Source organism: Globicephala melas, chromosome 15, assembly GCF_963455315.2.
Source record: "Globicephala melas chromosome 15, mGloMel1.2, whole genome shotgun sequence".
Classification (NCBI taxonomy): domain Eukaryota; kingdom Metazoa; phylum Chordata; class Mammalia; order Artiodactyla; family Delphinidae; genus Globicephala; species Globicephala melas.
This window is the reverse complement of record NC_083328.1, coordinates 76,229,457-76,255,204: the sequence shown is the minus strand read 5'-3', so window position 1 is coordinate 76,255,204 and position 25,748 is coordinate 76,229,457. Positions and strand designations below refer to the sequence as shown.

Below are 25,748 nucleotides of genomic sequence, written 5' to 3'. Positions count from 1 at the left end.
TGTGGGGTAGGGTGTCCCAAGCATATCAGGGTCCTGTATGAGTTGTGGCTTGAGATGCCCCTGGTCCCCCTCAGATGGGGCCAGCTCGTTCCCATTTATTTCCTTTGGGGCACAAGGTCAACAGGACCCAAGATCCCTCAAGCAGCTCCAGGACCTGCACCTACAGGGTCCCAGCCAGTTGCCAGAAGAGCTTCCTGGTGAGCAGATTGCTCCTTAATGGCCAGCACAGGTTTTTTATTTTTTGTGGGATCAGGCGAGATTGGACCACCAGAATGGTGCTGAAACATTGATGTGAGGATGACTCAAATCGCTCATAAAGACAGGAGCCCCACAAAAAATATTTCCCCAGGCCTGCCTGCTCACCCACCCACCCTAGGGGCAAATCTGCCCCTCATGATTTTTTGCTGTAGCTGTATACAACCAGTTCTCTTTAAATTCACTCACTTTCTGAAAACCTTATGTTGCTTTTCCCAAATAGAACCCAGAATCATCTTAAGCAGAAAACAAAATACAAATATAAAACTATACAGATAAAACTATAGTCATTAAAAAAATAAGTCTGTGTCCTACATTTGTGTGAGCTACACTTGGTACGTACCACAAAATTCAGCCTGGGCTTCAGTTTCCCCAAATGTAAAATGAAGATCATAGTCCCCACCTCACAGTCAGTACGTGCTTAATAAATGTTAGCTATATCAATACAACCTCCCATCATTTAACTAATAGATTTAAGATTCACCCAAGGCTGGACCTCATTTTTCCAATATCTGGAAGGAAGCATTCAGAGCTTTGACAACAGGTCTTGAATTTTTCTAACTAGATAATTAACTAGCTACCTAATTAGTTAACTAGATAGTTAAAGCCCCAAACTCGAGCTTATCCAGTTTTCAAATCCTGAAATGAAAAGGAAACACACACTGGGGCGTCCAGCCTCTCCTTCTTGGGGAGACTTTGCAAGTCTGTCAATGTCCCTTGCTACCTGCAGCAGCAGGGTGTACTTTTGTACCAAGGAGCAGATATATAACACTGGCTTAGTAACAAGTGGGAAATGAAGAAGTTACAAGACTTCCAGGAGCAAACAAAATGCTGACTCCTACACAGGCTTTTCAGGTTCATAAATGGAAAGGAAACTGGTTTCTTGGCAAGAGCAGGTTGAATATGAAATAACCCCGTGAAGGAAGCACAGACCACAGGGACCATTAAGAAATGAAAGCAAAGTCATTTCTTTTGTTTGAGGAGCTCTGGGAGCTGTGATGAGCTGCACCAAGCTTTCTCCAAAAAGGGCTTCCACTCGAAACTGTCTCTGCCTTCACCCTCCCAGTAAAATTCAGCAGTCCAGCTTGGTAAATGGCCCAATGTGGAGTTATCACCAAAGAGATGGAAACCCCTGCCCAATCCCAGGATTTCCAGGAATTCTTGGTTTACTAGAAATTTTAAACTCAAATTCTGCACTGAACTCCAGACACAAAGCACTATGACAATTGGATCTTAGCTTTTTTTTTTTTTTAAGCAGGGAGGGAGCAGCTCAGGGCTTTCTATGAGCTACTGATGGGGCTCCCCAAGAAAGACCCCCAGATCACATGGCTGCTGATCAAGAGCCCTCTGTAATTAATACCATTAGGACAGCTCTTGAGGAAAAGCATTCACAGGACAATCTTGGCACCAGATTTTAAGTACACCTTCTCATGCACACTCCAGACTCATGCACCTGCCTGTGTGACATCTCCACTCTGATACCCAGGAGGCATCTCTAGCTCAACATGCCCCCGATCTTCCTAATTCCCAATCTCCTCTTCCCACCCACAACCCTCTAGTACACCCTGTCCTCCCCATCGGTTTACGGCAACACCATCTAAGCAGCTGCATAGTCAAAAACCTGGGAGCGACCCTGGATCCCTCACTGTCCCCGGGCCCCACACGTCAGCAACGTTTGGTGGATCCATCTCTGAAATCACACCTTTTTGCTTCACGCCCATTGGGCCATCTTTATCTTCTGCCTGGACGACAGAGCGGCCTCTTGACTGCCCTGGTTCACGCCTACCCTCACTGCCTGCACAGTGGGCAGAACATACCACACCTGCTCTTAAAGCCTTCCAATAACTGCCCTTTGCATTTACTTTTTTTTCCCCCAAATTTATCAAAGTATGATCGACAAAGTGTGTATATTTAAGATATACAATGTAGTATCTTGATATATGTTAAAAATTGTGAATTGGTTACCAAAATTAAGCTCTTTAATGCATACATCACCTCACACAGTTACCTTCTTTTTGGTGGTGAGGACATTTGAGATCTACACTCTTAGCAAGTTTCAAGTATACACTTTTATCAACTCTAGTCACCATGATGTACATTCAGCTTCCACAACTTATTGATCTCAGAAGTTAAAGTTTGCCCCCTTTGACAGAATCTCCCTGATTCCACAACCCCCATCCACGGTAAGCACTATTTTACTCTGTTACAGTAAGTCCCCTGCATACCAATGAGTTCCATTCTGAGAGCTCATTCGTAAGTCCCATTTGTTCATAAGTCCAACAAAGTTAGCCTAGGTACCTAACTAACACAATCGGTTATATTGTACTGTATTGTAATAGGTTTATAATACTTTTCACACAAATAATACATAAAAAACAAAAAATAAAACATTTTTAATCTTACAGTACAGCACCTTGAAAAGTACAAGAGTACAATACAACAGCTGATGCTTCTTAGCAGTACCGGCTACATCACTGCTGCTTTCACGTTTGCTTCTGGACATCCTGGGCTTGAAATAAATATACTATACTACTGTACTGTATACAATAAAGTACACAAAAACACAACTACCTGTAGAGGATGCACGCACGTGAAAATGTACGCCAGACACGTGAACTAACTTAATGTGACTGGACACGTGAACGCATGTTTGCATCTGTGAAAGTTTGCAACTTGAAGGTTCATATGTAGGGCACTTACTGGACTATGAGTTCAACTTTTTTCAATTCCACATTTAAGTGGGATCATACAGTATTTGTCTCTGTCTGGTGTATTTCACTTAGCATAATGCCCTCCAGTTTCATCCGTGTTGTCTCAAACAGTGGGATGTCCTTCTTATGGCTGAATAATATTCCAGTGTGTGTGTACATATATATATGCCACATCTTCTTTATTCATTCACCCATTGACAAGATACTTAGGCTGCTTCCACATCTTGGCTATTGTGAATAATGCTGCAATGAATGTGGGAGTGCAGATCTCTTCAAGATCCTGTTTTCAATTCCTTCGGATATATACCCAAAAGTGGGATAGCTGGACCACGTGGTAGTTTATCTTTAATTTTTTGAGGAACCTCCATACTGTGTTCCATAATGGCTGTACCAATTTACATTCCCATCAACAGTGTATAGTGGTTCCCTTTTCTTTTCTTTTTTTTAGGGGTTCCCTTTTCTCTACAACCTCACCAACACTTACTTTGACATTTTGATAATGGCAATCCTAACAGCTGTGGGGTGATATCCCATTGTGGTTTTCATTTGCATTTCCCTGATTAGTGATGCTGAGCATTTTTTCATATACCTGTTGGTCATTTGTATGTCTTCTTTGGAAAATTCAGGTCCTTTGCCCATTTTAATTAGACTTTTTTTTTTTTTTGCTATTGGGTTGTATGAGTTCCTTATATATTTTGAATATTAAATCCTTACAGAATATATGACTTGCAAATATTTTCTCCCATTCTGTAGGTTGCCTTTTCATTTTGTTGATGGTTTCCTTTGCTGTGTATAAGCTTCTTAGTTTGATGTAGTCCCACTTACTGATTTTTGCTTTTTTTTTTTTTGGCTTGTGCGTTTGGTACCAAATTCAGGAAATCATTACCAAGACTAGTGTCAAAAAGGTTTTCCCCCATGTTTTCTTCTAGGAGTCTCATGGTTTCAGGTTTTACATTCAAGTCTAAGACATTTTGGGTTGGTTTTTGTGTATGGTGTGAGATAAGGGTCCATTTTATTCTTTTGCATGTACCTATCCAGCTTTCTAACACTACCATTTATTGAAGAGACTACTTTTTCCCCATTGTGTAATCTTAGTGAATTTGAAGATTAGTTGACTATACATGCATGGGTTTATTCTGGTCTCTCTTTTCTGTTCCATTAATCTGTGTGTCTCTTTATGCCAATACCATACCATTTTATCACTATAGCTTTGTAATGTAATTTGAAATCACAAAGTGTGATGCCTCCAGCTTTGTTCTTCTTGCTCAAAATGGCTTTGGCTATGTGGGGACTTTTGTAGTTAAATACAGATTTTAGGAAAAAAAATCCTGTTCCTCTGAAAAATGCCATTGGAATTTTGATAGGGTTTACATTGAATCTGTAGATCACTTTATGTAGTATAGACATTTAAACAATATTAATTCTTCAAATCCTTGAGCATGCGATATTTCTATTTATTTGTGTCTTCAGTTTCTCTGATCAATGTTTTATAATTTTCAGTGTATAGATCTTTACACTCCTTGGTTAAATTTATTCCTAAGTTTTTTTTAATGCTATTGTAAATGGGATCATTTTAATTTGTTTTATGGATGGTTGATTGTTAGTATATAGAAATACAACTGATTTTGTATCCTGTGACTTTACTGAATTCATTACTCTAACAGATTTGTTGGTAGTCTTCAGAGATTTCTAAATAGATCATTTCATCTGCAAAGCAGGCAATTCTGATTACTGATTCAATCTCCTTACTAGTAATTAGTCTTTTCAGATTTTCTCTTCCTTCACAATTGTTTTAGCAGGTTGTAAGTTTCTAGGAATTTCTTCTAGGTTATCCAATATGTTGGTGTATAACTGTTCACAGTAGTCCTTTATATTTCTATAGAATCAGTCCTTTATTTCCTTTAGAATCAGTCCTTTCTATAGACTCATCCTCTATTTGCAGATGATATGATATTCAAAACTCTAAAGATTCCACCAAAAAGCTATTAGAACAAATTCAGTAAAGTTGTAGGATACAAAAGTCAATAAACAAAAATCAGTTGCATTTCTGTATACTAACAAACTATCTGAAAGAGAAATTAATCCCATTTATAATAAAGAGGAATAAATTTAACTAAGGAGGTGAAAGATCTGTACACTGAAAACTGTAAGTTATCGATGAAAGAAAATGAAGATGACACAAATATATGGAAAGATATCCTGTGTCCATTCCACTCAAAGCAATCTGCAGATTCAATGCAAACCCTATCAAAGTTCCAATGGTACTTTTCCACAGTGATAGAATAAACAATCTTAAAATTTGTATAGAACCACAAAAGACCCCAGATAACCAAAGCAATCTTGAGCAAGAAGAACAAAGCCAGAGGCATCACACTTCCTGATTTTAAATTACATTACAAAGCCATAGTAATAAAAAAAAAGTATGGTACTGGCATAAAAACAGACACAGATCAATGGAACAGAATAGAGCGGTGCTCAACATCACTAATCATCAGGGAAATGCAAATCAACATCACAATGGGATATCAATTCATACCTGTTAGGATGGCCATTATCAAAAAGTCAAAGATATTAGGTATTGGTCAGGATGTGTAAAAAAGGGAACCCTTATACACTGTCGGTGGGAATGTAAATTGGTAAAATCACTGTGGAAAACAGTATGAAGGTTTCTCAAAAAAATTAAAGATTGGATTGGAAGAGTTAATATTGTTAAAATACTACCCAAAGAAATCTACAGATTTAATGTGATTCCTATCAAATTATCCATGACATTTTTCACAGAACAAGAATAATCCTAAAATTTATATGGAGCCATAGAAGACCCAGAATTGCCAAAGCAATCCTGAGGAAAGAGAACAAAGCAGGAGGCATAACCCTCCCAGACTTCAGACAATTATACAAAACTACAGTAATCAAAATGGCATAGTATTGGCACAAAAACAGACATATGGATCAATGGAACAGGATAGAGGGCCCAGAAATAAACCCACACACCTACGGTAAATTAATCTTCAACAAAGGAGGCAAGAATATACAATGGGAAAAAGAGTCTCTTTAGCAAGCGGTGTTGGGAAAGTTGGACAGCTGCATGTAAATCAATGAACTTAGAACACAGCCTCACACCATACACAAAAATAAACTCAAAATGGCTTAAAGACTTAAACATAAGACATGACACCATAAAACTCCTAGAAGAGAACATAGGCAAAACGTTCTCTGACATAAATCATACCAATGTTTTCTTAGATCAGTCTCCCAAGGCAACAGAAATAAAAGCAAAAATAAACAAATGGGACCTAATCAAACTTACAAGCTTTTGCACAGCAAAGGAAACCATAAACAAAATGAAAAAACAACCTACAGAATGGGAGAAAATATTTGCAAATGATGCAGCCGACAAGGGATTAATCTTCAAAATATAAACAGTTCATACAATTCAACAACAAAAAACAAACCCAACCGAAGAATGGGCAGAACTAAATAGACATTTTTCCAAAGAAACCATACAGATGACCAACAGGCAGATGAAGAAATGCTCATCAGCACTAATTATCAGAGAAATGCAAATCAAAACTACAATGAGGTACCATCTCACCCTGGTCAGAATGGCCATCAAAAAAATCTACATAAATACTGGAGAGGATATGGAGAAAAGGGAACCTTCCTACACTGTTGGTGGGAATGTAAGTTGGTACAATCACTATGGAAAACAGTAAGGCTGTTCCTCAAGAAACTAAAAATAGAGTTGCCATACGATCCAGCAATCCTATTCCTAGACATATATCCAGAAAAACTATAATTCAAAAAGATACATGCACCCCTATGTTCATAGCGGCATTATTTGCAATTACCAAGACAAGGAAACAACCTAAGTGTCCACCAACAGATGAATAGAGAAGATGTGGTACATATAAACAATGGAGTATTACTCAGTCATAAAAAAGAATGAAATAAGGCCATCTGCAGCAACATGGATGGACCTAGAGATTATCATACTAAGTCAGAAAGAGAAAGACAAATATCATATGGTATCGCTTATATGTGGAATCTAAAATATGACACAAATGAACTTATCTACAAAACAGAAGCAGACTCACAGACACAGAGAACAGACTTGTGGTTGCCAAGAGGGAGGGAGGGTGCCGGAGGGATGGAGTGGGAGTTTGGGGTTAGCAGATGCAAACTATTATATACAGAATGGATAAACAGCAAGGTCCTACTGTATAGCACAGGGAATTATATTCAATATCCTGTGATAAACCATAATGGAAAAGAATATGAAAAAGAATGTATATATATATATATGTATAACTGAATCACTTTGCTGTACAGCAGAAATTAACATAACATTGTAAATCAACTGTACTTCAATAAAAAAAAATTAAAGATAGAAACTGCCATATGATCCAGTCATCCCACTTTTGGGTATATATCCAAGGGAAATGAAAACAGGGTCCCAAAGATAGATCTGCGCTCGCATGTTCCCTACTGTGGCATTATTCACAATAGCCAGATAGGGAAACAATCTAAGTATCTGTCAACGGATAAAGAAGATGTGGTAGGTATATGTATAAACACACACACACACATACAATCAAATATCATTCAGCCATGAGAAAGAAAGATATCCTGCTGTTTGTGACAACACAGATGAAACTAAAGGACATTATGTTAAGTGAAATACGCCAGACACAGAGACACAAATACCGCATGGTTTCACTTATATGTGGAATCTAGGAAAGAACAAAGTCAAACTCATAGAAACAGAAAAAAGTGGTTTCTGGGGGCTGGGCAAAATATGGAGAGGTTGGTAAAAGGGTACAAAGTTTCAGCTGTAAGATAAATAAGTTCTGAGGATCTGAGGTAGAACATGGTGCCTGTAACTGGCATTGCTATTGTGTAATTGAAATTTGCAAACAGTACAATTGGAAGGTTTTCACACTCAGAAAAAGATCAATATGTGAAGTAATGGATGTGTTAATTAATTAGATGGGGGAATCCTTTCACAGTTTTTATCATCTCATCATGATGTACACTTTAAATACCTTACAACTTCATTTGTCACACCTCAATAAAGCTGAAAAAGAAATCAATGTTCTGTGGGGGAATGATGGTAGAAGCCTCCTATTCTGCCATCTTGCTATCACTTTAATTTCAAAAACACAGGCAGTTTAGTCACTCAGGTCTGAGACAGTGCAAGAGCCTCAGTAACCCACCAGCTACAGGACTGAGACCTTCCCTTTGCATTTAGAATGATCCAGATTTCTGCCAAGACTTTCGACAATCTTCTCCACCTACCACTTCTCCAGACTCGGCTCTGTTCCTCCATGTCAGCCTCTCTTCTGTTCCTTGCCTAATCCTAACCCTGTCCCACCTCTGCCTCAGTTTTCCCAAGACTTGAAACGCTCTGACCCCTGAGGCTCATGGAACTGCTCTCCCTCATCCGTCAGGTCCCCAGATCAAACCCTCTCATCCTCGGAAGACCTCCCTAACATGGAATGTGGGATCTACCTCCACCCTGCCCACAAATACACCCACCACGACATATACAGGACTCTCCTGTTTGCAGACCCGTTTGCTGGTTTACAATCTGTCTCTTACACCTGTAAATCCCATGTGAGCATGGATAGTCTTTGTTCGGGTTCAATGCCACATGCCCAGACCCTGGCCTCAGTAGGCCCTCTGGAACTACGTGCTGAATGAACAAACGCGTCCAAGTTTCACACATGCAAGTGACATTGGGAACAATGGATTCATCCGGAATGCATGGAAAATTAATCCTTTCCTAATATTTAACACATTTTTAAAACCTAAACATCTGACTCAAGAGAGACCTTTCTTCTGTCCCATATGGCTCAGTTCATTCATTTTTTTTTTTTTTTTTTTCTTTTTTTGCGGTACGGGGGCCTCTCACTGTTGCGGCCTCTCCCGTTGCGGAGCACAGGCTCTGGACGCGCAGGCTCAGCGGCCATGGCTCACGGGCCCAGCCGCTCCGCGGTACGTGGGATCCTCCCAGACCGGGGCACGAACCTGCGCCACCTGCATCGGCAGGCGGACTCTCAACCACTGCGCCACCAGGGAAGCCCCATTCACTTCTAATTACACATCTGTGGACTCCAGGCTGGCTTCTAGAAAGAACCAGTTCCCTTTGCTGCAGACAGCAATAAAGACCATCGCTCCCTCGGAGCCTGAGCCTGCCAGGCTCTTATCTGCCTCCTGGCTTCCTGCCGTCACCCGTGGCCCTCCCGCCTGTAAAATGCTGGCTGCCGTGGCTCAACGGCTCCTCGGGGACAGGTAAGAGCAGGGCGGCCGGCCAGCTGCCGTTTACAAGCCGAATGTGAACCGCGACCTCCCCGGGGAGTCTGTTTGACAAGGTAACGGGAACCTGCAGCAGGCGAGGCACTCCTGCTCAACGAGTTATACTGTTAACGCGTTTTGGCGGCGGCTCTCCTCCATCTGGTCCTCCCCAGACACACCTGCAGCCCCGCTGCTCCCGAGCCAACCTTCTCATTTATCCTCCAGGTGATGCAAAGGAGCCGGGGCACCCTGGAGGCACTGCCGCCTCCCATGCTGGGCTTTGCAGAGTCATTCCGACGTCCACCACTGCTGCCCCGACGGGGACCCACGCTCTCAGAACAGGTCCGGGCCCCTCTGAGAATCGGAAAGTGGGGATCCCAGACGCCGCCGCTTCCCATCACCCAGCGCCCATGTCCTCACCCTCAGGGCTAATCGTTTCGTTCTTTAGACCTGTTGGTGTCAGGCTCTCAAGCAGTCCCGCTTCTCCCACTCACTAGCCCCTCCTAAGCTCTGCAAGCCCACCTTCTGCCCCCGCCCCCCAACTCCCAAAACACAGTCGCAGCGTCTTTGCCCTCCACATCTCACGGCCCACCGTAAACAAAAGCCCACGTTCTCAGTTTTTTCCTCCCAAGTGCGCCTGGTGTTTTTGCTCTGAAACCCACCACCCTCCTGAGGCCCCCGCTTCCCTCGCAGACGTCTACGGTACATTATCACAAACATAGCGGTTTAAGGCGGTTCAAATTCATTACCTTACGGTTTTGGAGGTCAGAAATCCAAAATGGTCTCACTGGGCTAAACTCAAGGTGTCCGCAGGGCCGTGTCCCTTCCGGAGGCTCGAGGGGAGAATCCGCTTCCTGGCCGGTGGGCCTCCCTCCATCTTCCAAGCCAGCAACCGCATCACCCCGACCGCTGCCCCCTCGTGCCGCGTACTCCTCCGCCTGACTCTCCGGCCTCCTCTTATAGGGACGCTTGTGATTACATTGGGCCCACCTGGATAATCCGGGCTACTCGTTCCATCTTGAGATTAGTAATCACACCTGCCAAGTCCCCGCTGCCGTGTAAGGTAACATACGCACAAGTGCCAGGGATGAGTGGACATCTTTGGGGGGCCGTTGTCCTGCCCGCTATGCCCCGCAGAGGGGCTGCTATCTCCCACAGCCCTTATATCACTGGGCTCTGGGATAGGTGTCCTCCTTACTGTTTTCTGCCACTTCTAGACTATTCTCCACCTGGCCATTGTCCTCATTTCTTGGTGATTTTAGCTCCTGGGTCCGGGCACTTTCTTCAGGTGTACCCCCTTTTTTTAAAAAAATTTTGGCCGTACCCCACAGCATGTGGGCTCTTAGCTCCCCGACCAGGGATCCAACCCACACCCCTTGCATTGGAAGGCAGAATCTTAACCACTGGACCACCGGGGAAGTCTCTGTACCCCTGTCTTAATTTTCAGCAATTTCATGCTCCTTAAAGAATCCTTTTCCTTTCCCGACCTCTCAATTTCTTAAATTCTTCTGGTCCTGTAGATGCTTGTCTTCCTCCTTCAGCCATTCTACTCTAGGGCAGTGGTTCCCAAGCCTTCGTGCATATCAGGAAGCCTGCGGGGAGAGGCGGGAGTTCATGAGAACACAAATTGCTGGCTCCACCCCCGGAGATTCTGACTCAGTAGGTCTGGGGTGAGGCCAGAGAACCTGCATTTCCCGGCGAAGTCCCAGGTGATGCTTGCTCCTAGGACAGCACTGAGAACCATGGCTGCAGACCTTGAAATTACCAATAACTGTAGCCCCTCCCCCCATCATCTCGGTCTCAAGCACAACCTCTTTTTTTTTTTTTTTTTGCGGTACGCGGGCCTCTCACTGCTGTGGCCTCTCCCGTTGCGGAGCGCAGGCTCAGCGGCCATGGCTCACGGGCCCAGCCACTCCACATCCCAGCACGTGGGATCCTCCCGGACCAGGGCACGAACCCATGTCCCCTGCATTGGCAGGCGGACTCTCAACCACTGCGCCACCAGGGAAGCCCTAAGCGCCCCCCTCCCCCACCCTTTGACACTGGCTTCTCTCTCCAGCACCTGACTCCAATAATCCCACATCCCACCTGCCACCTATAATCCTTTTGCCCTTCGACCTTTTTTTTCACTCTTGTCTCTCTCTTGATGTGCTCCCTCCTCCCCTTTCCCAGCTTAAATCCCATGGTGAAGCGTCATGCACCCTCCCAAGCTGGTTAAATCCAATGCTCAGTTTCCTCTGTGCCCGTGAACTTGGCTACAGAAAAACATAAACGTAGTGCACACCCGTGACCGCCAGTGATGCATGGGCTTCCGTCACTGCCAGGACATCAGCGCCCATTTCTCCTGTCCCCCACTCTTGACTCTCCCGGATGACTCGTTCACATCTCTCTCTCTCTTTAAACTCCCAGCACCTCCTCCCCCTGCTCTCCCTCTCTTCTCCCGGCCTTGCTTCCTATTTCGGGAGGAACATGGAAGCAGGTGGAAAGAGCTGCCGTGAGCTCCTACCACCGCACCTGCCCCACCAGCATCAGGGCCCCTGTGCTCGTTTGGCTTTGCCTCGTGATACTTCAAAAACCGTCCTGTTCCTACCTTAGACCACCCCCCTCCGTCCCCTCTCACCTTCTCAAGACATGGCCCAGCCTCCTTCTCTACTAGATAATTCCGATCAGAAAAGAAACATGCAATTATTTCCCCTACCTTAAAAATAATTGCGTTAGCATACGGTATTTGTTTTTCTCTTTCTGACTTACTTCACTCTGTATGACAGACTCTAGGTCCATCCACCTCAATACAAATAACTCAATTTCGTTTCTTTTTATGGCTGAGTAATATTTCATTGTATACATGTGCCACATCTTCTTTATCCATTCATCCAATGATGGACACTTAGGTTGCTTCCATGTCCTGGCTATTGTAAATAGAGCTGCAGTGAACATTTTGGTACATGACTCTTTTTGAATTATGGTTTTCTCAGGGTATATGCCCAGTAGTGGGATTGCTGGGTCGTATGGTAGTTCTATTTTTAGTTTTTTAAGGAACCTCCATACTGTTCTCCATAGTGGCTGTACCAATTTACATTCCCACCAACAGTGCAAGAGGGTTCCCTTATCTCCACACCCTCTCCAGTATTTATTGTTTATAGATTTTTTGATAATGGCCATTCTATATGGAATCTAAAAAAAAAATGGTACTGATGAACGTAGTTGCAGAGCAGGAATAAAGAGGTAGACGTAGAGAATGGACTTGAGGACATGGGATGGGAGGGAGAAGCTAGGGCGAAGTGAGAGTAGCATCGATGTATATACACTACGGAATGTAAAATAGTTGGCTGGTGGGAAGCAGCAGCCGCATAGCACAGGGAGATCAGCTCGGTGCTTTGTGCCCACCTAGAGGGGTGGGATAGGGAGGTTGGGAGGGAGGCTCAAGAGGGAGGGGATATGGGGACATGTGTATGTATGTGGCTGATTCGCTCTGCTGTGCAACAGAAACTAACACAGTATTGTGAAGCTATTATACTCCAATAAAGATCTGTTAAAAAAAATAATTGTGGATCCTACAATTCCCCTTCAACTATTGTCTTATTTCTCTGTTTTCCTTTACAGCAAAACTCCTTGAAATACTGCATGTATCCACTCTCTCCCATGCCTCTCCCCTACCATTCCCTCTTGAACTCCTTCCCATCAGCTTTCACACCCACTGACACCACCTTGTCAAAGTGACCAGTGACCCCAGGTTGTTGTTACATACGCAGTCAGTTGTCCATGGTCGTCTCACTGGACTGGTCAGCAGAATCGGCGGTTAAACCTGATGTGCTTCTTTCACGCGGCTTCCACTGGGTCTTCTTCTTTTCCACCGGCCTCTCCTTACCATCTATTGCTGGTTCCCCATCATCTCCCCAATACTGGGATGCCCCCAGGCTCAGCCCTTGGACGTGTTTTCTATCTGCACCTGTTTCCTTGGTGACCTCAACCGATTGCATGGTTTTAAATACCATCTACGTGCCTAGGACTCCCACATTTATATCTCCTGCCTGGACCCTTCTCCTGAATTCCAGACTCAATTATCCACCTCCCTACTTGACAAACTCCATTTGGAACTCAAGGTGGCTTCTGGCTTCAGACAGTGAGGAAATGAGGGCCTCAGTTAACAGCCCAGGGAGAACTGAATCCTGCCAACAGCCACTGACTTTGCCTGGAAGTGGGTCCTCCCCAGTCATGCCTTGAGCAGACTCGGGCCTCTGCCACTTCCTCGATCACAGCCCCACGAGTAACCCCAAGCATAGGGCCCCAGTTAAGCGGCTCCTGGCTTCCCAACTCACAGGGACTGTAAGATACTAAACGGGTGTTGTTTTCAGTTGCTAAGTTTTGAGGTAGTCTATTATACAGCTACAAGCAACTAAAACACACAGAGAGGTCAAGTAACCAGCCCGAGGTCACACAGCTTGTTGGAAGGGAGTCAGGATCCAAACCCAGTCTATCCCCTAGATCTTGTGTTTTTAAACTTCCAAGAATACCACCTCCCAAAATATTCTGCATCTTGAGTTATGAGGTGCATTTCCACCAGCACCTCCACAAAGGAGATGGACACTTGGGAGCCCTGTCCCTAACAGGTTGATGGGCCTCTTCCACCCATTCACTCAGCTGCCAGATGTTGGTTCTCAGGCTCCAATCGGACCGCATCACTCGTAGATTTAAAGCCCCATGGTGACCTGCCCATCCCTGCACGGTCCAGAGCCAGTGCCCACGTGTTTGCTGCACACACCTCCTGCCCCCAGCCCACAGGCCTCCCGCACTGGTTCCTTCCTCCCAGATGGCTGTCCCACCCCCTCTTTGGAATTCTGGAGGAGCCTCCTTCCGCCTGCTTCGCACCTTGGTCAACCCCTCCCCTTCATCTTCACCTCCCCCTCTCCTGGCTCCCAGCCATCAGCATTTAAACAAGCCAGGTGTCCCCTGCCTGAATAAACCAGAAATAAAGATGGAAAAAGCCATCACCCCCACGGCCACCTCCAGCCACTGGCCTGACTCCTCTGTACTTCCTGGCCAAGGAAAGAGCTGTGCACGCGTCTTGTCCCAGCTTCCTCTACTCCTGCTCACCGCTCCGCCGCTGCTTTGCAGCTTCTGCCCCCGGCACACGGCCGCAACAGAGGCCACTGGGGCCCTCCTCCAGCTGAGCCAAATGGATTCTTCTCGAGTCTTCCCTTCCCGGGCTTCTCTGCAGCGTTTGGCCCTGTTGACTGCTCTCCACCTCGTGAGCCTCTTCCTTCGCTCTTGGCTTTCTGGGCACTTGTGCACCTGTCTCTCTGCTTTCACCCATCAGCTCCTCGTCCTTTGCAGCCCACACGGAGGCTCCCCAGGCGTCGGCCCCAGGTCCTCTTGTCTTCTCCTCCATGGGGAACCCACCCCGAGGTGAACAATGCCCACGTTCATTAGCTCCAGCTCAGACATTCCCTCACCCACTGACATCCCATGTTAGATGGACCTTGGGCCCATCACACTGTCATACCCAGGACGGAACTCATCACCTCCCCGCAGGCCTGCAAAAAGTTGCTCTCCTCCTGTGAACCCCTCTCTGAAGATAACATCTCCATCAACCCCGTTGCCAAACCCAGAATCCGAGGATTCAGCCTCCGTGGCCCTCCCCCTCACCAGCCCCATATGGCAAACTGGGCACACCTCCACCATCCTCCATCTTCATACCCTGCTGTTTTGTTTCTGATCTGGTGCCTATTATGTGATCTCTCCCCGACTGTCCTTCTTCCCCATGAGAAGTCAGCTCCCTGAGGGCAGGGCCCGGTCTGTCCAGTCCACACCTGTGCCTGCAGCACCAAGAGAGACCAGGCATTCGGCAGGCACTCCAATATTTGATGAATGAAGGGATACAGTTTGCAGTCAGTTTTCTCTGGAATCTTTGGCTGCAGCCTGCCTTCTAAGATACTCTTCCACTGCAACCTGCATGGCCTGGGGGTGATGGTCTGAGAGGGATGGGGGATGTCTGCAGAGACGCAAACTTTCTCCTGCACTTGACTCAACCAGAAGCCCAGGTTAGAACTAAATCACTCCTTTGGTGTCCAGCCTGGAGCAAAGGAGAGAGAGAATGCACTGTAGCAGGAGGAACGCAGGGCCAGCAAAGGAGGCATCCTGGGCGTGGTCAGCTCAATAGTGGTCCCCAAAGATGTCCACATCCTATCCCTGGGGCCTGGGAATATGTCACCTTACAAGGCAGAAGGGACTTTGCAGCTGTGATGAAGAACCTTGAGATTGGGAAGTTACCCTGAATTATCCAGGGGGACCCACTGTAGTCACAGAGTTCCTTATAGGAGGGAGGCAGGAGGGTCAGATTCAGAAGACGTAATGACAGAAGCAGAGGTCAGAGTGGTGTGAGCCCAGGAACAAGAGCAGCTTCTAGAAGCTGGACAAAGCAAACAGATTCTGCTCTAGAGCCTCCAGAAGGAACCAGCCCTGCTGACATCTTGATTTTAGGACTACTGACCTCCAGAAATGTAAGATAATACATTTGTGTTGTAAGCCTGTAAGTCTGTGGTGACTTGTTGTGGCAACAATGGGAAACGAATACAAGTAGTACCTACTCTTGCCTAACTACCTACCAGGTGGGTGCTGGCCACTTCAACGGCCACTTCCTTGCTTATGGACTGAAAACTCAAGTTAAAAGCCTAGCTGCCAATGTGATGGTATTAGGAGGTACCTAATTAGGGGTAATTAGGTCTTGAGGGTGGAACCCTCATGGGTGGAATTAGTGCCCTTACATAAGAGGCTCCAGAGAGCTCTCTTTCCACCCCGTGAGGACGCAGGGAGAAATGGATAGTCTGCAATCCAGAAGAGGGCCCTCACCAGGACCTGCCCATGCTGGCATCCTGGGCTCAGACTCCCAGCCTCTGGAACTGTGAGAAATAAATTTCTGTTGTTTACAAGCTCTCCAGCCTATGGTACTTTGTTATAGCAGCCCCAACGGATGGAGACAGCTATCCGTGGTGTTCTGCAAAGCAGGCCCTCTTGTCTGCATTTTATCCATCAGGAATCAGAGGCTCTGAGAGGTGATGTGACTTGCCCAGGGCCGTGTGGCTGGTTGAAGCTGCACTGCTTCTCCAGGGCACCTCCACCTGTTTGGGCTTCAGTTTCTCCATTTGTCTCATGAACTGATTTGAGTAGATCAGCCCATCCACCAAACACAAGCTTGGTTGAGTTGTTAGTACAGGTTCTGGGGGGAGGCTTGGAGGAAGAAGGTTTATGCTACAGTATCTTTGGAAGTGCTGAGTGGAAGTTAGAAAAGCTTTCTTGCTTTTTGCTGCAGGCCTTCTCAGAGCCTCTCAGAGATAAAAGAGTACTGTGGCTGCTTGAAAGCCAGACAGTGTAGGCAGCATTTCCTAACCGACGGACCCATGGGACCATTATGAACAGAACATCGCTCGGGACTAATCTGGGGGACATCCCGCTCTGAAATGCGGACCTAGATGATCTTGACGGTCTCTTCTCACTTACAAAGGGCCAGGGTTCCACTAGATTTAACCCCGTCAGCAGGTCTGAGGCTGATCCTCATTCTGCCACGTTCTGCTCCTGAGAGGGAGGCCGGGTGGAGGCTGCCATGACGCCGCCCTCCTGTGAGTTTCCTATAACTGCACTAACAAACTACCACAAACTTATGCCTTAAGACAACAGAGAGTCACCATCTCACAGTCTGGGAGGTCAGAAGCCTCTGCGCCACAATCAGTGTGTTGGCAGGGCTGCATTCCTTCTGCAAACTCCAGGGTTCTTCTGCCTTTTCTAGCTTCTGGTGGCCACTCACATGCCGTGGCTCATGGCCCCTTCCTCCGTCTTCAGCGCCAGCAGTGGCAGGTCCAGTCCTCTCTCGCTGCCTCCCTCTTCCACTTTTAAGGGCTCTTGTGGTTCCACGGGACCCACCTGGATCCCCCAGGCTAGTCTCCTGATCATAAGGTCAGCCGATTAGCAAGACTAATTCCATCTGCAACCTTAATCCCCCCTCTCGAGGTAGCATCGATTCACAGGTTCCAGGGATCAGGGCGTGGATGTCTCTGAGGGGCCGTTCCTCTGCTTCCCTCAACTCTTTTGCTCGACTCTGAATTCAGCACAGTAACGGTTCTCATTCCTGCGCTGGTTATTCTCTCATCACAGCTCTCAGAGCGGCGGGCTCCCATCACCCCACCTGACAGGAAACCGAGGCTCAGAGGTGTGAAGTCACCTGCCGAGGCCACCCAGCCAAGAGCAGTCAGGCTGGGACTCACGTCCGCATCCACCCGTGTGCCCTTGCTCTTGGCCACCACGGGTGAGGGTCTGTCACCCGCCATGGACCAGCTCCTCCCCCAGTGAGAGCCCCCGGCTGCTTCACGCGGAACAGCGGACATGGTCCTAGGCTCCGCACATCGCTTACACAGACCAGTGTGTACAGCCTCCCTGACCTGGGCCTCCCCGCCTGGTGTGTGGAAGGATCCAATGTGCAGAGATCCCGCTCAGGCCTCAGTGGCTGAGTCTGTGTGGCTGCCCTCGAGGGCTGGTGGAGGGGCCGTTCTCCTGCCTGTATTATAAAGCCGACAGCCGGGGACATGAACTTGCATCTGCTGAGCGCCTGGGCCAGGTGCTCACACAAGGGTTTGATGCATCCAAAGCCACCTAGAGACTTCTAGTAGCATCATCCTCACTGCACAGCCGGGGAAACTGACAACTGGGTTAGAGCTCCCATTCCCTCATGCGTGCACTCAACAATATTTATGTACGCATGTACGTACGTGCGTATGTATGTATGTTTCGTTGCTGATGTTGTTGTTTTGGTTTGGTTTTGGTTTTGGCCTCACGGCATGTGGGATCTTAGTTCCCCGAGCAGGGTTCAAACCCACGTCCCCTGCACTGGAAGCACGGCAACTCAACCACTGGACCACCAGGGAAGTCCCTCAACAATATTTATTGATGTTGAATATGTGTCCTGCATAAGGCAGGGTAGAGCTCATGTTCCAGCTGGAGACAGACTGTAAACAGTAAACAGAGAAGGGATGGAGTGCCAGGGAAGTGGGAAGTGGTAGAGGTCAGGGAAGGCGGGCTGGAGTAGGCAGCGGGGTGGGAGCTGGAAGGGTGGCTGGTGGTGTGATGGTGAATGTCAGGGTGCGCCTGGCACCCCACTAAGCCCGTTCCAGGAATCGTGTCACTGGAATCACGTCCAGAAATAAGTCACCCTGCAGGGCAGGTCTCTCCTTGTTTTTCAGGCAAGGTGGGAGGCTCCATGGGGACCCTGCTGATGACCACACAGCATGAAGTGGCAGATTTAGGACCTGAACCCAGGACTGTATGCGCCCCATGCAGATGTACCCATACCCCTGCACCTGCCCCCAGAGTGGACCATAAGGCCACACCACGGGGGGTGGGGGGAGGGTGCCGCCCATGAGTCTCGGATCTTTGGGGTCACAGTGCTACATCAAAACACAGCCAGGGGCTGCCCTGGTTCCCCCAGCAAGACGGGAGGAGCAGCAGATGGGGGAGAACCGGTCAAGGAGATTTGTTTTCAGGGTCTAAAAACCTGAACCTGGCCACGAACACTAGTGCGGAAACGCATGTCTTCTCCCTGTGAATAGCACGCGCCTTAGAAATCCAACTTCCTTCCCCCATCAGGCTGGAGGGGGCTGACCTCCTGGCGGCTGGAACCCCGAAGTGCTCCCTAAGTGGGTACAGCTGTCAGCTTCCACTTTTAGAAACATTCACGTGTTACCGTGACATTAAATACTTTCCTTCCTAATGAGCATTTCCCCCCCAGACATCTGAATGTGCAAAGATATATCCTCTGGGCCCAGCCAGGGCAAAGTCTGTGCAGAAATTTCCCTTGATGTGCTCTGTGGTGACCTAAGTGGGAAGGAAATCTGAAAAAGAGGGGGATGTACGTAGAGCTGATGCACTTTGCTGCACAGCAGAAACGAACACGACATTGTAAAGCAGCTATACGCCAATAAAAATTAAAAAAAAAAAAAAGAAAACTCTCCCTCGATGCTGACACCGAGGCACATTGTAAGGCGAGGGGCTTCTCCCGGCCTCTGCAGGACGAGACAGGGACTCTCGGTAGAGCCCTACTGCCCCCTAGAGGGACGGATCCCGGAGGCCCAGATGGGAGGAGATGCCTGCGGGCCTGGGGCTCTCCGTGGGCCTCCTGCAAGTGCCCCAGCTTCTCTGCCCCTTCTCAGCCCAGGACCACCTTCAGCCTGACCTCCATCCATCTACCAAGTCAACACGATGTCGGAGACCCCTGGCTCCGCTGGCCGGTCCCAAAGTTCCAAGGACTCAGCTTGCTCTGCCCAAAATAGTGGCCAACATGCCCCGGTACCTCTGCCAGGCCTTTACAAAGATTTCAAGCCCCAAACCCTAAAGAGAATAGGTGTCCCAGGCCCCCAACCTGATTCAAACAAGCCCCAAGTCAAGTTGTAAGATAAGAGTAAGGAACTCCGAGACGTTCCAGAGTTTTGCATGATGACTAATTTTAGGTCCTTTTTGTTTGTTTGGTTTTTAAAATAAATATTCCTCAATTGTTAACAAAAGTTTTTGGTGCATGGCTCTCTGCCAGTGTGCCAATAATGTTAACATTTAAGTATTCTTTTAGGAGGATTAGCTATGGCTTATGAAGCAAGCACTGGGAACACTGCAGCTGTGAAGGCTCCCCACGGGTTTACTCACCCAGTCCTCAGGATGGTTCCAGGAGACTGTGTTTTTGCCATCACCACCTTATACACGAGGAAACTGAGGCAGAGAGGGGTAAAGCAACTGTCCAAGATCACACAGCCAGGAAGTGAGAGGGAGGTTCCAACCTGGTCCTTCTCAGCATCCAGGGTCCAGCTATGTGTCACGTCTTTTGCAAAGCCTTCCCTGACCTCCCTGGTTGGAGCTGGTCCACCCTGACCCACCCCCAACCCTGCTGGTCTTGCCCCTCCCCCCTTCTTTTGTAGTTCTGCCTGCCATGAGCAATGGTGTAACTGCTTCTGTTGGGTCTACCTCCCTCCACTGCAAAGTCAGCTCTGAGAGGGCAGGAACTGGATCTGTTTGCATTGCTTCAGTCTCCCCAGGACCCAGCACTGAGCCTGGAACATGGCAGATGTTCCCTCAATATTTGGGGAAGGAGGGAAGGGGGAGAGGGAAGGAGGGAAGGAGGGAGGGAGGGAGGGAGGGAGGGAGGGAGGGAGGGAGGAAGGAAGGAAGGAAGGAAGGAAGGAAGGGGCACAGTTTCCATCCTCAGGAAGCTCCCACTTGATGGGGAAAATAGGCCTTATTGGCTGTATTAGGTTGAACGGTGGCCCCCACCCAAATACCCACCAGGAACCTGTGAATGTTACCTTATTTGGGAAAAGGGTCCTTGGCGTTATTAATGATCTCGAGATCATCCTGGATTATCGGGGTGGGGGGCTAAATCCAATGACAAGTGTCCTTATAAGAGGAGGAAAAGGCCACGTAAAGATGGGGGCAGAGGTTGGGGTTCTCAGGCTACAAGCCCAGGAATACCTGGAGCCACCAGAAACCGGAGAAAGCAGTGAAGGATTCCTCCCAAGCTAGAACATTCGGAGGGAGCGCGGCCTGCTGACACCGTGATTTTGGACTTCTGGCCTTCAGGTCTGTAAGTGAACAAATTTTGGTTGTTTTAGGCCACTTGGTTTGTGGCAATTGGTTACAGCAGCCCTGGGGAACGAACACATTGGCCACCCATGGACGGTTCATCAATATTCAAACACCCCACAGAAGGGCTCACAAGATGCAGGCACTAGGGGCCAATCAAAGGAGCTGCTCTCACAGAGGAGTGGCCAGCTCAGCTCTCCAGGCCTTTGGGGCACTTGCCTCCGCCCCCCCTCCCCCCCCCGCAGGGATGCCAGACGCCAGGCCTCTATTGCAGTATCAGTCATCGTTGCTACTATGATCAGACCTTCACAGTATTTTCTCACCCACCTTTTGGATTTCCTAGAATTCCCTTTTCCTTCAGTTCACACCCCTGCCATGTGGAGCGACCTCTTCCTCACAGGTGCTTAACTCACCTAAACACACAAGGTGCTCGCTCCCCTCCTGTGCTGGTCCACCCCCGCCCCCACCCTGCTCAATGCCAAAGCCGCCTCCCGCTGGGAGCTTTCCAGAATGCCCTGGTTGGAGGTGATTTCTCCCACTCCATTTCTCCTAGCCTGTCTCTTCCAACAGCCTGTGGACTTGGGGAAGTGAAGGCTTCATGCCCACCTCTCTGCCTACCAGCTGGCACACAGGGGAGGCATAGCAGTGAATGAGAGCCATGTCCTTGGCCAGCCACAGCTTTCTGCTGCCCTCCACCTGGGTGCAGCCAACCTCCTGCTTCCCTGTGCTGTTAACACTGACCTTGGACCCCTCTCACGCCCTGCTCACCACCTCTGGCCACCCGCTCCCACCTCGCTGGTTCACAGCTTCTCCCTCAAGGCCAAGCTGGCTTTGCCTCGGGGCTTCGTGTTCCTAAAGAGACCGCTGGTCTACCCACCCTGACCTCCCAGCTTCTGAGCAGTACCTGACAATGCCACTCAGACCGCAAAGCCAAGTGGTACCTGCCTGACAGGATGCTGCGAGAATGGATAACTCCCTTAGAACGGCATGGGCCGTACGTACGTAATAAGGACTCAGTAGTATCGGCCAGTGTCATGCGATGACGACCACGATGATGACAGTCACCACTATCACTCCCAGCTGGCCCCATGTCAATGCAGGTATCCGGGGGTCTGACAGGGGACGGCATCCCAATTTTGACTCAGGCCAATGACAGCCCGGAGAGCCGTGTGGGAAGGCCCTGGTCCTGGCCTTCGTCCACTGTGTCCTTTCTCGTTCTGCGTCGGTTTCTGTGGTGCTGTCAGATGTTTTCAGAATGATGCGAGCGTACTTTTGAGGTCAGCTTCTAATCAAAAACGACTTCTAGACGGTGCCCTGGTTTAAAAAGAAAGAAAGAAGAAATGGAGTGAGTCATCATCCAAACCATTTGAATGAAACAAAGACACAACAAACCCTCTGCTTTCCTCTTGCGCCAGAACAGATTATCTCAGTCCTGCGGAGCCCAGCTGGAGGGAATTAAAGGCGATCTCCGGTTCGCCAGATAGGAAGGCGGCACAGCAGACCTGCCGTGACTCACGGCGAGAACCACAGGGGTGTAGTTGATTGGGGCAGAGTCTGGAACCCTTGGAGGGGCCTGCAGCCAGGGCAGCGACTCTGGAGGGGGCTCTGGGGGCCTGACACTGATGGGTGGAGGAGCCAGGAGGCCGAGGGACTGCAGACCCAGAGAGCAGTCAAGGGGTGAGTGTGAAGAGACCCCAACACTGCAGGGACTGCCACCCCACGATATCTTCCAGGGAGCTGGAGGATGCTGCCAGACCTACGTCGGGTTTCACAGATGTGCTCAATGCCCCTGATGATGATTGGAGCTGCAGTGTCAGCAATTCCTCTTCTAGATTTTCCCAGAGCCCACCAACCAACACAGTTGCCCTCGGGGAGAAGGGCGAACACAGCCATTTCCCAGGATTCTTGGTCTCCCTTTTGGAATGTTGCGTCTGCCAAGGTTCTGAGCTTGGAAGACTTTGCCAGACAAACTTTTCCCGGGAGTGGGAGGGAAGCTTAACTGGACAGAACTGAGGAGATGGGCTGAGGCGGCGGCTCGAGGTGGGCTCCGACCCTCCACCCTGACTGTTATTCCAAAACGGGTAACTTCTGCTCGGAGTTGTCAAGATGACTCACCGCATTTAGAAAATTATTTTTTTTGGAAAATTGAACTCGTTTCTAAAATGATAGCAATAACGCATGCACATGATAAAATATTTTTTTCAATAATAAAGTATTCGCCGCAAACATGAAGACGAATGTAGTATCTCAGGATATAAATATGTGAGGGGGAAAAAAAGTAAGGCATAACACGAAGTATCTTCTTCCACCAGAGTACTTGAGTACTTCCCCAGGGGTGTCAATTCTTGGCTTGGGTTTTCTAGTTTTTCTGATGGTAGAGTTTACCTTTAACGGTATGTCTACTTCTACTTCTTGATTTATCAACCTTAGACTGTATTGAACAACTCCTTCAATTGAAAGATAAGGAAAATAGAGTAGTTACTCTGACTTCTGTCTGTTGTTACCCCTTCCCTCTTATGTACGTTAGTTATATTATTTTTACTTCGTGGACCCTGAGGTCAGTATGTCTGTATTCATATCCCACCTCTGCCACGTTTTGCTGTGTAACTTTGAGCAAGTTACTTAACCTCTCTGTGTTCCAGTTTCCTTTTCAGTAAAAAGGGGGATAATGACAGTTTCTGCTTCATAAAGTTGTCATGCAGATTAAAAGTGTTAATTCATGTGAAGCAATTATACCCCAATAAAGATGTTAAAAAAAATACCATAATGATGCTAATTAAAAGAAAGTTGAAGTAGATATATTAATTTCAGACAAAATAGGCTTCAAAACAAGCAAAATAATGAAGTATAAAGAGGCACATTACCCAATTATAAAGGCGTCAATACTTCTAAAAGACAATTCTAAGCGTGTTTGTATCTAACCATAAAACGTTAAAATACATGAGGCAAATACTGATAGAAATGAAAATAAAAACAGGAAATCCACTATAAAAAAAAAAGTGTTAATTCACACTAAGCGCTTAGAACAGTGCCTGCTATATAATGTCTCGATGTGTTACTATTATTTCTCACAATTCTGCTCTAGAATTTAGAACTAAATCTTCTTTGAATTGTCAATAGGCTGACTCTGAAAACTGAAAGCTAATAAACAGCACTGACATCACCAAGTAAGCAATATTCATTAAGTGTGAATGAACCCATGCAGAAGGAAATATGATTCCGAGTCACTGAAACTTTACCACTCAAAGGAGAATCTTCCAAGTGTCAGGTATAACACATAGTATTTTAGTTTCTTTCTAGTATTCTTTGCCTCTTCTGTACAGTTGTCAACTGCCACTTTTAAATAATGTATATGCCATCCTCTTTCTCAGATTGTTTTTCAGGAGGTTGATATAAATCCTTGGGCAATGTTTTCAAATAGAGTACATGGACTGTGAATTTTTAAATTCTTCGATGTCTAAGAATATCTTTATTTTGTTTAGTTATATAAGGAACCCTAGATTGAAACTCTTTTACCCTCAGAACATGGAAGACATATCCTCATCATCTTCTGGCATCCGAGTAGATGACAAATCTGGTGTTAATCTGATTTTCAATCTTTGGTAGTTTACCACTTTAAAAATTATTATTTCCAAAAGTCTGTAGGGTAGCCTCTTTATTCTTTTTTAAAAAACTTTATTTATTTATTTTGGGCTGCGTTGGGTCTTTGTTGCTGCACGCGGGCTTTCTCTAGTTGCAGCGAGCAGGGGCTACTCTTCCTTGCCGTGTGCGGGTTTCTCATTGCAGTGGCTTCTCTTGTTGCGGAGAATGGGCTCTAGGCGCATGGGCTTCAGTAGTTGTGGCTCACGGGCTTTAGAGCGCAGGCTCAGTAGTTGTGGTGCAAGGGCTTAGTTGCTCCGCGGCATGTGGGATCTTCCTGGACCACGACTCGAACCTGTGTCCCCTGCATTGGCAGGCAGATTCTTAACCACTGCGCCACAAGGGAAGCCCTTTTTTTAAAAAATAATTTAAAAAATATATTTTATGTATTTATTTGGTTGTGCCAGGTCTTAGTTGCGGCAGGCAGGCTCCTTAGTTGTGGCACATGTCCTCCTTAGTTGCGGCTTGCCAGCTCCTAGTTGCGGCATGCATGTGGGATCTAGTTCCCTGACCAGGAATTGGCCCCGGGCCGCCTGCATTGGGAGCATGGAGTCTTAACCACTGTGCCACCAGGGAAGTCCCGCCTCTTTTTTCTTAATGTTTTAAAATTTTCCCTGAGGTCTATAGGTATGCATTGTAAATGGAACCAGGTGAAGCATGTAATCTGAGGACTCAGGCCTTTCCTGGAGTTCAGGGAAATGTTCCTCTCATTTCTTTTATTATTTCCTCCCTTCCAGTCTCTCTCTTCTTTTGAAATTCCCATTTCATAGCATCTGGAACTCCTGGATTCATCCTCTTTGTCTCGACTTTTCTCTTACATTTTCCAGCTTCGTCTCTTTACATTCTGGGAGATTTCTTCAATTCTGTCCTCCAGATCACTAACTTTATCATTGGCCATGTCTTATTTCTCAGCCCACTCATCGAACCTTTCAAATGTAATCTTATTTCTCATTTTCAAGCCTGATTCCTTCTTCTCTGACTATTCCATTTTCACAACAACCTCTTCTCATCAGTGCACTGTCTCTTGAATCCTCCTGAAGATACAAAGTAGAATGAAAATGATTTTTCTTCTCCCTGAATTCTCTATGCTTATTTCAGAGTGAAGTATTCCATTTATCCACTTTGATCCTTCCCTTTTTTTTTTTAATGTTTTATTTATTTATTTATTTTTGGCTGTGTTGGGTCTTCATTGCGGCATGAGGGCCTTCTCTAGTTGCGGTGAGTGGGGGCTAC

General features: G+C 47.0%; 2 long non-coding RNA genes across 5 annotated transcripts in view; both read right to left on the bottom strand.

Annotated features, from left to right (window-relative positions):
- The window catches only part of LOC115843235 (uncharacterized), a 37,167-nt gene extending 24,276 nt beyond the window's left edge, over positions 1-12,891 (bottom strand). For both annotated transcript variants that reach the window (XR_009559220.1, XR_009559221.1), the window contains exons 1-2: positions 11,548-12,891; positions 10,013-10,855 (exon numbers count right to left, since the gene is read on the bottom strand). This is a non-coding gene — a long non-coding RNA (uncharacterized lncRNA). The remainder of the gene's footprint in view (positions 1-10,012; positions 10,856-11,547) is intronic.
- A 7,573-nt stretch (positions 12,892-20,464) lies between these two features.
- Positions 20,465-25,748, bottom strand: part of LOC115843234 (uncharacterized) — a 290,851-nt gene continuing 285,567 nt past the window's right edge. For 2 of the 3 annotated variants that reach the window (XR_009559217.1, XR_009559218.1), the window contains 2 exons: positions 21,879-22,190; positions 20,465-20,875 (listed from right to left, as the gene is read on the bottom strand). This is a non-coding gene — a long non-coding RNA (uncharacterized lncRNA). The remainder of the gene's footprint in view (positions 20,876-21,878; positions 22,191-25,748) is intronic. The other variant, XR_009559219.1, reaches the window with a different exon arrangement.